Source organism: Rhinopithecus roxellana, unplaced genomic scaffold (assembly GCF_007565055.1).
Source record: "Rhinopithecus roxellana isolate Shanxi Qingling unplaced genomic scaffold, ASM756505v1 contig4669, whole genome shotgun sequence".
NCBI classification, from domain to species: domain Eukaryota; kingdom Metazoa; phylum Chordata; class Mammalia; order Primates; family Cercopithecidae; genus Rhinopithecus; species Rhinopithecus roxellana.
Genome location: NW_022143459.1, coordinates 2,243 through 14,901, shown reverse-complemented (window position 1 = coordinate 14,901; position 12,659 = coordinate 2,243). Strand labels below are relative to the sequence as shown.

Below are 12,659 nucleotides of genomic sequence, written 5' to 3'. Positions count from 1 at the left end.
ACAGAGTTTCACTCTTGTTGCCCAGGCTGGAGTGCAATGGCGCGATCTTGGCTCACTGCAACCCCCGCCTCCCCAGTTAAAGCTATTCTCCTGCCCCAGCCTCCCAAGAAGCTGGGATTACAGGCATGCACCACCACGCCCGCTAATTTTGTACTTTTAGTAGAGATGGGGTTTCTCCATGTTGGTCAGGCTGGTCTTGAACTCCTGACCTTAGGTGATCCACCCACCTCGGCCTCCCAAAGTGCTGGGATTACAGGTGTGAGCCACTGTGCCTGGCCCTACAGACATTTTTTTAAATGTTAAATTTCATGCTCACTTCGGAACACATTTATTAAAACTGCAACGATACAGAGATTAGCATGGCTCCTGAGCAAGGATGACACGCAATATAAAATTAAAATTGAAAAATTTTTATATAAGTTAATTCCATTTCTTAGCTAAGCTTTCATTCTTCCTCTCTCATTCAGCTCTCGGCCCTAAGGTCTCTGTGAACCTGGAGAGGAGGCAAATCTCAAATCCATTTGGCTTCCTGACAGTAGATCTGACAAAGGATTTCGTATCAAATGTAATCGAACTAATGGGCAAAATTATGATTTTTGATTAAGTTAGAATATTAGGATCTGGAGCTGCATTGTCTGATATAGTAGTATGAGTGAAAAGAGTCAAACTCTGTAAAATATTTGAAGAGATTTGTTCTGAACCAAATATGAGTGACCATGGCCCATCACACAGTCGCGGGAGATCCAGAGACCATGCACCCAAGTTGGTCGGGCTACAGCTTGGTTTCACACTGTTTTAGGGAGACATCACAAGACATCAATCAATACATGTAAGATGTACATTGGTTTAATCTGGATTACACTTCAAAAAATTGGTTTTTGAAGCCTGGATTACACTTACCTGGATAGTGTCAGAGGCGTTTGAACAAGAGCAATTTCATCTTGAATAGGGACTGGGTAAAATAAGGCTGAGACCTATTGGGCTGCATTCCCAGGAGGTTAGGATACTCTAAGTCACGGCATGAGATAGGAGATCAGCACAAGACATACGTCCCAAAGACTTTGCTGATAAAACAGACTGTGGTTAAGAAGTCAGCCAAACTCCACCAAAACCAAGACGGCAATGAAAGTAACTTCGGATTGTTCTCACTGCTCATTATATGCTAATTATAATGCATTAGCATGCTAAAACGCACTCCCATCAACGCCATGACAGTTTACAAATGCCTGGCAACATAAGGAAGTTACGCTATATGGTCTAAAAAGGGGAGGACTCCTCAGTTCCTGGAGTTCCACCTCTTGTTTGGCATATAATCAAGAAGTAATGGCCAGGTGTGGTGGCTCATGCCTGTAATCCCAGCTACTTGGGAGGCTGAGGCAGGAGAATCACTTGAACCCAGGAGGCGAAGGCTGCAGTGAGCTGAGATCATGCCACTGCACTCCAGCCTGGGCAACAGAGCAAGACTCTGTTGCAACCCCCCCGCCCCCCGCCCTCCGCCAAAAAGAAGTAACAATAAATATAAGCAGTTGAGCAGCCCATGCTGCTGCTCTGCCTGTGAAATAGCTGTTCTTTTGTTTCTTGTTTTTGTGTGTTGTTGTTGTTGTTTTGAGACAGAGTCTCACTCTGTCCCCCAGGCTGGAGTGCAGTGGCTCGATCTCCGCTCACTGCAACCTCCACCTCCCTGGTTCAAGCGATTCTCCTGCCTGAGCCTCCCAAGTAGCTGGGATTAAAGGCACCAGCCATCATGCCCAGCTACTTTTTGTATTTTTAGTAGAGTCGGGGTTTCATTACGTTGGGCAGGCTTGTCTTCAACTCCTGACCTCAAGTGATCCGCCCGCCTCGGCCTCCCACAATGCTGGGATTACAGGCGTGAGCCACTGCGCCCAGCCTTTTTTCTTTCCTTCTCTAATACACTTGCTTTCACTTTACTCTATGGATTCGTTTTGAATTCTTTCTTGCACAAGGTCCAAGAACCCTCTCTTAGGATCAGGATCAGATCCTTTCCTGGTAAGAACAGGCAGATTCAAAGATTTTCTGACTGGCACTTGGTTGAAAGAGTTTATCTAAAGACCTGAAATTTCTAGAAGGAAATGTCTAGATTAAGACATTTAATAAGACCGAGGTTCTTATTATTCAGATGAAGCCTCCAAGTAGGTGGCTTCAGAGAGAATAGATGAGAAATGTTTCTTATCAGACTTAAAAATGTGCCAGGTTCTTAGTTAATTTCTCCTGGATCAGGAAAAAGACTTGGAAAGGGAAAGGGATTCTCTACAGAATGTAGATTTTCCCAACTGACAGCTTTGCAGGGAAATGTATTTTAGGGTAAAATTCTTCCATTTATTTCAGAGCTTGCTATCTATCACATTGGTATGGTATTTCTACTAAAAGTCTGTTTGGTCAGTCTTAAGCTCTCTGTTTTAGTGTTAATGCTGGTTGCTGTACCTGAATTCCAAAGGGAGGAAGGTAGAATGAGGCATGTCCGACCACCCATTCCCATCACGGCCTGAATTAGTGTTTCATGTTAACTTTGGAATGCCCTTGACCAAGAGGAGGGGTCTGTTCAGCTGGTTGCAGGGGCAGGCATAGAATTTTATTTTTGGTTAGCAATAGCCACTAGTACTGGTGGCTATTTAAATTAAAATTGTTGAAAATATCATAACATTATAAGTTCAGTCCCTTGGTTACAGTAGCCTTATTGTTATTGGAAAGGGGTCCTGATTTAGACCCTAAGAGAGGGTTCCTAGACCTTGTGCAAGAAAGAATTCGAGGTGAATCCATAGAGTAAAGTGAAAGCAAGTTTATTAAGAAAGTAAAGGAGGCTGGGCATGGTGGCTCATGCATATAATCCCAGTACTTTGGGAGGCCAAGGTTGGAGGCTGAGGCAGGAGAATCGCTTGAACCTGGGAGGCGGAGGTTTCAGTGAGCCAAGATTCCACCGCTGCACTCCAGTCTGGGGGACAGAGAGAGACTCCGTCTCAAAAAAAAAAAAAAAAAAAAGAAAGTAAAGGAATAAAGAATGGCTACTCCATAGGCAGAGCAGTGGCATGGGCTGCTTGACTAAGCATACTTATAGTTACTTCTTGATTATATGCTAAACAAAGGGTGGATTATTCATGAGTTTTCCAGGAAAGGGATGGGCAGTTCCCAGAACTGAGGGTTCCTCCCCTTTTTAGACCATATAGGGTAACTTCCTGATGTTGCCATGGGATTTGTAAACTGTCATGGCACTGGTAGGAGTGTCTTTTAGCATGCTAATACATTATAATTAGCATATAATGAGCAGTGAGGGCAACCAGAGGTCACTTTCATTGCCATCTTGGTTTTGGTGGGTTTTGGCCGGCTTCTTTACCACAGCCTGTTTTATCAGTAAAGTCTTTATGACCTGTATCTTTTTTTTCTTTTTGAGACAGAATCTCGCTCTGTTGCCCAGGCTGGAGTGCAGTTGTGTAATCATGGTTCACTGCAGCCTCCACCTCCTGGGCTCAAACAATCCTCCCACCTCAGCCTCTCAAGTAACTGGAACCACAGGCACACACCACCACGCCCAGCTAGTTCTTTTATTTTTTAGTAGAGGCAAGGTCTTGTTATAGTGCCCGGACTGGTCTCAAACTCTTGGTCTTAAGTGATCTGCCTGCCTCAGCCTTTCAAAGAGATGGGATTATAGGCGTGAACCACTGTGCCTGGCCACATGATTTCTGAAAAAGTAATTTTCAGAAATTTTCCTTTCCTTTCATCCATATCTGATAATGGAAGCTAATAATGAGGAAGAATAAAACATTACATTAAGAATATTCTCCAGTGTTTGAAGCTACACACAGTTTCAACTATATGCATCTTTTAATCTGATTTTTTAAATGCATCCTATTTCCCAGATGAAAATAGACATTTGCTTTGCATGACAACTGCAGAAAATGAAGTAAAATCCCAGATCTTTCATTTAGTAATTGTCTGTCAGTATAAATGCAGAATGATAGCAATTTTCTATCTTGTATATTATTCCTTGGGGAATGACAGTTGTTTTTTATTCAGATCTAACTTCACATGGTAATAATACTGAAATAAATTAAAAGCACACAGTCAGTTATGATCAGATATGATCTATTCAAAGAGGAAAGAAATACTTTTCTGAAATACCTTTTTTTTTTTTTTTTTTTTTTTTTTTTGAGACAGGGTCTTTTTCCGTCGCCCAGGCTGGAGCGCAGAGGCCTGATCTCGGCTCACTGCAACCTCTGTCTCCCAGGTTCAAGCGATTCTCCTGCCTCAGCCTCCCAAGTAGCTGGGATTAGAGGTGCGCACCACCATGCCTGGCTAATTTTTGTATTTTTAGTAGAGACGGGGTTTCATCATGTTGATCAGGCTGCTCTTGAACTCCTGACCTCGTGATCCACCCGCCTCGGCCTCCCAAAGTGCTGGGATTACAGGCGTGAGCCACTTCGCCCGGCCTGAAATACTTTTTTTACTCAAGACTATAGTCTTATTTTTTGAGAGTAAAATATAACGTAATAAGGCCAGGTGCAGTGGATCACGCCCGTAATTCCAGCACTTTGGGAGGCTAAGGCTGGAGGATCACCTGAAGTCAGGAGTTCAAGACCAGCCTGGCCAACATGGTGAAACCCGTCTCTACTGAAAATACAAAAAATTAGCCAGGCATGGTGGCAGGCATCTGTAATCCCAGCTACTCGGGAGGCTTAGGCAGGAGAATCACTTGAACCACGGAGGCGGAGGTTGCAGTGAGCCGAGATCATGCCACTGCACTCCAGCCTGGATGACAGAGCGAGACTCCATCTCACAAAAAACAAAAACGTAATAGGACAATTCTTCAAATGATAAAGTGAACCTTGATGTACTTACACAGCTTTAGCTATGATTTTCACAAATACGAAGAAACTATGCCAAATCCTAGGAGTCTATGTGGGTTTATGTGTTGGTTATCTACAGCTGATATGATTATCATGATTTTATTTATTTATTTGCTCCTGCCCCTTCCCCAACTGATTATCATTATTATTAATTTGCCAAATGATTTTCACCTATGGATCGGAAAATTGTGTTTATTACTGTCAGAGGCATTTGAACCAGAGCAACTCCATCTTGAGTAGGGGCTGGATAAAATCAGGCTGAGACCTATTTTAGGGACTGCATTCTCAGGAGGATAGGCATTCTAAGCCACAGCATGAGATTAGGAGGTCAGCACAAGATACGGGTCACAAAGACCTTGCTATAAAACAGGCTGTGGTAAAGAAGCCAGCCAAACCCACCAAAACCAAGAGGGCAGCGAAAGTGACCCCGGTCGTCCTCACTGCTCATTATACGCTAATTGTAATGCATTGGCATGCTAAAAAGACACTCCCACCAGTGTCATGACAGTTTACAAATGCCATGGCAACTTCAGGAAGTTACCCTATGTGGTCTAAAACGAGGAGGAACCCTCAGTTCTGGGAATTGCCCGCCCCTTTCCTGGAAAACTCACGAATAATCCACCACTTGTTTAGCATATAGTCAAGAAATAACTATAAAAATAGGCAACCAGCTGGAAGCAGTGGCTTACCGCGCTGTAATCCCAGCACTCTGGGAGGCTGAGGTGGGCAGATCAACCAGCTGGGCGCGGTGGTTTACTGTGCTGTAATCCCAGCACTTTGGGAGGTCGAGGCGGGCAGATCACTTGAGGTCAGGAGTTCAAGACCAGCTTGGCCAATATGGTGAAACCCCATCTCTACTAAAAATACAAAAATTAGCCAGGTGTGGTGGTGGGCGCCTATAATCCCAGCTACCTGGGAGGCTGAGACAGGAGAATCACTTGAACCCAGGAGGTTGCAGTGAGCCGAGATTGTGCCACTACACTCCAGCCTGGGTGACAGAGCGAGACTCCATCTCAAACAAAAAAGAAAAGAAAGAAAAAAAAAGGCAACCAGCAGCACTCGGTGCTGCTCTGCCTATGGAGTAGCCATTCTTTTATTCCTTTACGTTCTTAATAGATGTACTTTCACTTTACTCTATGGACTCGCCCTGCATTCTTTCTTGCACTGGATCCAGGAACCCTCTCTTGGGGTCTAGATCAGGACCCTTTCCGGCAACATTACCATAATACACATTATGCGTGAATTTCATACATGAGTCGCATGAGTTAGTGGTATAATATGCGTTTTTACTTTTAATTTTTATTTATTCTTAATTGATTTTTATTTTTTTGAGGCAGCGTCTTGCTCCGATGCCCAGGCTAGAGTGCAGTGGTGTGATCCTAGCTCACTGCAGCCTTGATCTCCGGGGCTCAAGTGATTCTCCTACTTCAGCCTCCCCAGTAGCTGGGACTATAGGCACATACCACCACATCCAGCTATTTAAATTTTCTTTCTTTCTTTCTTTCTTTCTTTTTCTTTTTTAATAGGATAGGGTCTTGCTTTTGCCCAGGCTGGCCTCAAATTCCTGGGCTCAAGCAATCCTCCTGCCTTGGCCTCCCCAAGTGCTGGAATTACAGATTTGTTGCGCCAATGTGCCCAGCCTAATATGCAGTTTTATGTTTCAACTTTAGTTCACTCATTAAACACTTAAGTATATCCTTTGGAATAGATTTCTGGGGACAAATACCCAAAACCTCATTGATTACATCCCTTGCTAACTTTTTCTAGCTGGTCTTATCAGTCATTTGAGTACTTCCTCCACCCTTAGCCATTTGCTCAGTCCTGAGACCCCTGAGCCATCCTGTCCACCATGACATCAAAAGCACAAGGAGAATGCCTGATTTAGCCCTGCACGTGGGAATAGACTAGGTGGGCGCAGTGCTGAGCAGGGTGATCCCGGAGGCAAGAGGAGGGAAGAGCATTATCAGTTAAGTAGAGGCCTTCCTGAACCTCTCCAAATTTTATTTCCAATAGAAGTATCTAGAAGTATTTTCTCTTGGTTTTTGTCTTACGTTTATCTAGCTTTTTTGTTTTGTTTTGAGACAGAGTTTCTTTCTTGTTGCCCAGGCTGGAGTGTAGTGGCACAATCTTGGCTCACTGCAAACTCCTCCTCCCAGGTTCAAGAGATTCTCCTGCCTCAGCCTCCTGAGTAGCTGGGATTACAGGCATGTAGTCCCACAATGCCTGGTTAATTTTTTGGTTATTTTTAGTAGAGATGCGGTTTCAACATGTTGGCCAAGCTGGTCCTGAACTCCTGACCTCAGGTGATTTGTCTGCCTCAGCCTACCAAAGTGCTAGGATTACAGGTGTGAGCCACCGCATCTGGCCTATGCATATATATATATATATATGTTGTTAAAACCAAGTTTGCTCTCGGATATTCAATTTCCATGGTATTGGTTTAAAGTAATTATCAGGCCGGGCACAGTAGCTCATGCTTATAATCCCACCACTTTGGGAGGCAGAGGCAGGCGAATCACCTGAGATCAGGAGTTCAAGACCAGCCTGGCCAACATGGTGAAACCCCTGTCTCTACTAAAAATACAAAGAATTAACCAGGCATGGTGGTGGGTGCCTGTAATTGCAGTTACTCGGGAGGCTGAAGCAGGAGAATCACTTAAACCCGGGAGGCGGAGGTTGCAGTGAGCACCACTGCACTCTGGCCTGAGCGACAGACTGAGATTCTGTCTCAAAAAAATAAAAATAAAATAAGTAAAATAATTACCAACCTACTATGAATGCAGGTACCCCACCTCCCATGGGAGCAGACCTTTGCATGTCTGAACTAACCAAGTTCCAAGAATTCTACAGAGAGGCGGCACACTGAGTTGGTGAGGAGCATGAGCTTCGGAATAAAGCAGAGCTGAGCCTCAATCCCATCCTTGCTGCTCATCAGCTCCGTTACTTGCTGGACCTCCCAGTTCCTCATCCGCAAAATAGCAAACCCAATCACTAAGGTAAGGAAGCATCTGCCAACCCACGGTAGGTACATTAACATCAGGTTATTGCCTCATAATGTCGTTTGGAGGACTGAATTGATATTTGCTCAAACATCTTGTAAACTGTAAAGTGCTTTAGGAACTTTGTATTAGCAACTTATTTAGGCTGCTGGGAGGCCCTTGAGGTGGAAGAACCTAGAAAAGGTAAATTGCTCTCTTCAGTCCCCAAGTGCCTGGTTCCCTGCCAAGAAACCACTCCCGAACTCAGGCTGCTAACCTGGGCTGCCAGCAGGAGGAAGCAGCCCGGGAACTGAGCCCAGCCAGAGCCGGAGAAACAGGTTCCTGCCTTCCCCGCTGACGGCCTAAGGCTCGTGCTCTAATCTGCAAAAATGGCAGAAGTTGCTGTAGTGTTGTAGAACCAAACTGGGGTTGGCTCCCTGGTGTAGTAAGACCAGATATTTATATTGACGTTGGTAGTGGGAGAAAGCAAGGTGTTTATTTGTAGGGAGCCAAGACCCACCTTTTTGATGGCTTGTAGATAAGGGTTTCTTTTTCCTTTTTTGTGTGTGTTTTGAGGCAGGGTCTCACACTGTCGCCCAGGCTGGAGTGCAGTGGCATGATCTCGGCTCACTGCAACCTCCGCCTCCCGGGTTCAAGCGATTCTCGTGCCTCAGCCTCCTGAGTAGCTGGGATTACAGGAGCCCGCCACTACACCTGGCTAACTTTTGTATTTTTAGTAGAGACAGGGTGTCACCATGTTGGCCAGCTGGTCTCGAACTTCCAGGCTCAAGTGATCCACCCGCCTCGGCCTCCCAAAGTGCTGGGGCTCCCAGGTGTCCACTGCCGCGCTGGCCTAAAGTGGCTTTTAAGAAAAGTTGCTCCCTAGAGTATGGCGTGTTCCACGCCAGCCTTGGCATTTTGCTCTTTGCTCCCCTGGCTCCACTGGAAGCTCAGCAAGCTCACAGGGTCTCTCCCACACCCCAACTCAGGTCCCACGTCCATTTCCTCAGGGCTCCAAAGACAGTCCTCAACCATGGGCCTCCCCAGGACCCCGGGGACACTGTACAGGGAAGACACAATGGAGACAATAGCCATGGCAGTCACAGGATCCTCGACAGTGACATCAATCACATAAGGTTTGATGGCCTCCCTTTCTCACTATAAAGCAAAGAATGCTGCCCATCTGGCAGCCAGGGAAAGTTCTGGAGCCGGGGACCTGGCCATCCTGTGGTGCTGCCTCGAGCTTTGACTTGGAGACTCATTGGGGCTCAGGGGAAAGCCTCCTCTTTCTTCACTTTGACAGTGACCAGATGCCCCCATCACCCAGCTGGCCTTGCCCATACCAGGCCACTGCAGCCCACGCCTGTGCCACCAGCCTCCTTCCAGACTCCCCCTCCACCAGCTGGTGACAAACTGAAATGTCCCAGAGGAACCAGTATGTGCTCCAGAGGAAGGCCACATGGTTGTTTCCTACCTGTAGTGCAACATCCAGGCTAGAAGAAGCATCTTTTGTGTTCATTCAAACATGTCCCCACTAACCTACTTATCAGAAAGCGCTCTCAAAGCCACAGAGTGTTACCCAAATATAAAGTGGTATTTTGATTGCTGTGGCCAAACTGCTGGAATCCAAATGAGTTTTTCTGCAGGATTTCACAACCTTTCTCCTCCAAAAGCATGTGATTTTAGCGAGCACAAGGTGTGTACTTATTTTTAAATGCAGGAAATAAAAGCAATTTTATTTTTGGAATTTCACAATAGCCCTTGGAATAATTCAAGATGCCTGTAGGTGTCCTAAAATCAGGGCTGGGAATCATTGATTTAACCACTTCGAAATTAGCACAAATAGGGCTGGGTACCCAGGGGGACTTGAAAATCTAGTTCGAATTTTTTTTTCAGCACTCTATGTCTATAAACTAGCCTGGGCAAGGAAAGGTAGAGTAAGGAAAAAGATTTGATAAACATAATTCTCGCCTCTGGTCAGGGTCTCTGGGAACATTGTTTTTTCCAGTTAGTCATAAGCTTTTCTTTTCTTTTCTTTTCTTTTCTTTTCTTTTCTTTTCTTTTCTTTTCTTTTCTTTTTTTTTTTTTTTAAGACGGAGTCTCGCTCTGTCGTCCAGGCTGGAGTGCAGTGGCCCGATCTCGGCTCACTGCAAGCTCCACCTCCCAGGTTCACGCCATTCTCCTGCCTCAGCCTCCCGAGTAGCTGGGACTACAGGCACCTGCCACCATGCCCGGCTAATTTTTTGTATTTTTAGTAGAGACGGGGTTTCACCGTGTTAGCCAGGATGATTTCAATCTCCTGACCTCATGATCCACCCACCTTGGCCTCCCAAAGTACTGGGTTTACAGGCGTGAGCCACTGCGCCCGGCCAGTCGTAAGCTTTTTAAAAAATTTAGTTTAGGCCAGGCACAGTGGCTCATGTCTGTAATCCCAGCACTTTGGAAGGCTGTGGTGGACAGAATACAAGGTCAGGAGTTCGAGACCAGCCTGGCCAACATAGTGAAACCCCCGTCTCTACTAAAAATATAAAAATTTGCCAGGTGTGGTGGTGCGCGCCTATAGTACCAGTTACTCGGAGGCTGAGGCATGAGAATCACTTGAATCCAGGAGGCGGAGGTAGCAGTGAGCTGGTGATCTTGCCACTGCACTCCAGCCTGGGCTACAGAGTGAGACTGTCTCGAAAAATAAAAACAAAAATAAAAAATTTAGTTTAGGCCGGGTAGGGTGGCTCACACCTGTAATTCCAGCACTTTGGGAGGCCGAGGCGGGCAGATCACTTGAGGCCAGGAGTTCAAGTCAGGCCAACATGGTGAAATCCTGTCTCAACTAAAAATACCAACAATTAGCTGAGTGCAGTGGCACATGCCTGGAATCCCAGCTACTCGGGAGGCTGAGGCACGAAACCACCTGAACCTGGGAGGCAGAGGTTGCAGTGAGCTGAGATCATGCCACTGCACTCCAGCCTGGGTGACAGAGCAAGACTATGTCTCAAAATAAATAATTCAATGTATCTTTATAGAGATGGGGTCTTACTTTGTTGCCAGGCAGGTCCTGAACTCATGGCCTCAAGCAATCCTCTTGCCTTAGCCTCCTGAAGTGCTAGGATTACAGGGGTGAGCCACCGCTCCCAGCCCATCATCAGCTTGAGGAGGAGCTTCTGTTTTCTCCTTTCCCACTTAGCCACTGCAGCAATATTTTCACTGTGGAACCTCTTTTCCCCAACCGACCATTTCCAGAAGTGAATTTCAACAGAAAAAAAACACAACGTACATCAGTCATCAACGTGCCCAGGGTCTAATTTGTGAATAAAAGAATAACTGAACTGGGGTCAGGCCCTGTGTGCATTTGGGGTGTGGTGGGGGCTGCTCTCTCTGCTCAGTGCCAAAGTGAGGGTAGTTAGTAAGTCAGCAAGGAGAAAAGAAACTCATGCCTTTCCACTCTGGGATGGTGAAAGTGAATGTGGACTTGACACTGTATGGTGTCCCCATTGATCAGTGATCTTTATTTTTTTATTTTGATTTATTTATTTATTTATTTTTGAGATGGAATTTGCTCTTGTCTCCCAGGCTCAAGTGCAACGGCATGATCTTGGCTCATTGCAACCTCCGCCTCCCAGGTTCAAGCAATTCTCCTGCCTCAGCCTCCTCAGTAGTTAGTATTACAGGCACACATCACTACGGCTGGCTAATTTTTGTATTTTTAGTAGAGACGGCGTTTCACCATGTTGGACCAGGCTGGTCTCAAACTCCTGACCTCAGGTGATCTACCCACCTCGGCCTCCCAAAGTGCTAGGATTACAGGCATGAGCCACCATGCCTGGCCAATCAGTGATCTTTATACCATTAAAAATACAAACAAACAAACAAAAACTGTGAACCTTAAAAGTTAGTTAAATGTGAAGTTGTTCTGCAAAGTCCTCCCTTGCCCTGAAGATTCCATTAAAAGCATTCCTGGCCAAGCACGGTGGCTCACACCTGTAATCCCAGCATTTTGGGAGGTTAAGGCGGGCAGATCACTTGAGGTCAGGCGTTCAAGACCAGCCTGGCCAACATGGTGAAACCCCGTCTCTGCTAAAAATACAAAAATTAGCCGGGTGTGGTGGCACGTGCCTGTAATCCCAGCTACTCCACAGGCTGAGGCAGGAGAATTGCTTGAACCTGGGACACAGAGGTTGCAGTGAGCCAAGATCGTGCCATTGCACTCCAGCCTGGGTGACAGAGCAAGAGTCCATCTCAAAAAAAAAAAAAAAAAAAAATTCCTTGCAGTTCCTTCTGGGCTTCCCCTCTGTGTTCCGTGATCTGCCATTCAGCTGGCATGGAAACCAGACATGCCCCAAGGGAGCCCTGGCTGCCTGTGGCCGGTTCACTCCAGTGTACCCATGTTCACAGGTAACACAGACACCTGCTGGACTGACGCTGCCCTTCAGAGCTCTCTGTGACAAGTGGTCCTTTCTTCCTACCCCTGTTCTGTTCCTTTGCTCTCCAGGGCTGGTTCATCACAGAGGTTCTCACACCAAACACAAGCTTTAGATTAGGTAGGTTGTAAAAAATATATATGTGTGTGTGTGTGTGTGTGTATGTGTGTGTGTATGCATGTGGGTGTGTATAAGCTGCAAAACTGCTATAAACATGCCACTGGGTGTATGCAACTTCTGCCTTCCTTCATGGCCACCTCTCCTTGGGGAGGTGCTCAGCCAGCTGTCTGACCAAAGACACAGTGCAATTTCAGAGGACTGCTGTTAGGATCATCAAGTTCAAATGGTGATACAGATCTGGATCTTCAGGGGCCTGGGAAAGGGGAAGTGAGGAGTATGAGCTTGTA

The 12,659-nt window shown here is 46.0% G+C and overlaps 1 non-coding gene across 1 annotated transcript; it reads left to right on the top strand.

Moving 5' to 3' along the window:
* The first annotated feature begins 308 nt into the window (after positions 1-308).
* Positions 309-413, top strand: LOC115896060. The gene has a single exon (XR_004056061.1). It is a non-coding gene; the product is annotated as a U6 spliceosomal RNA (small nuclear RNA).
* The last annotated feature ends 12,246 nt before the right edge of the window (positions 414-12,659 follow it).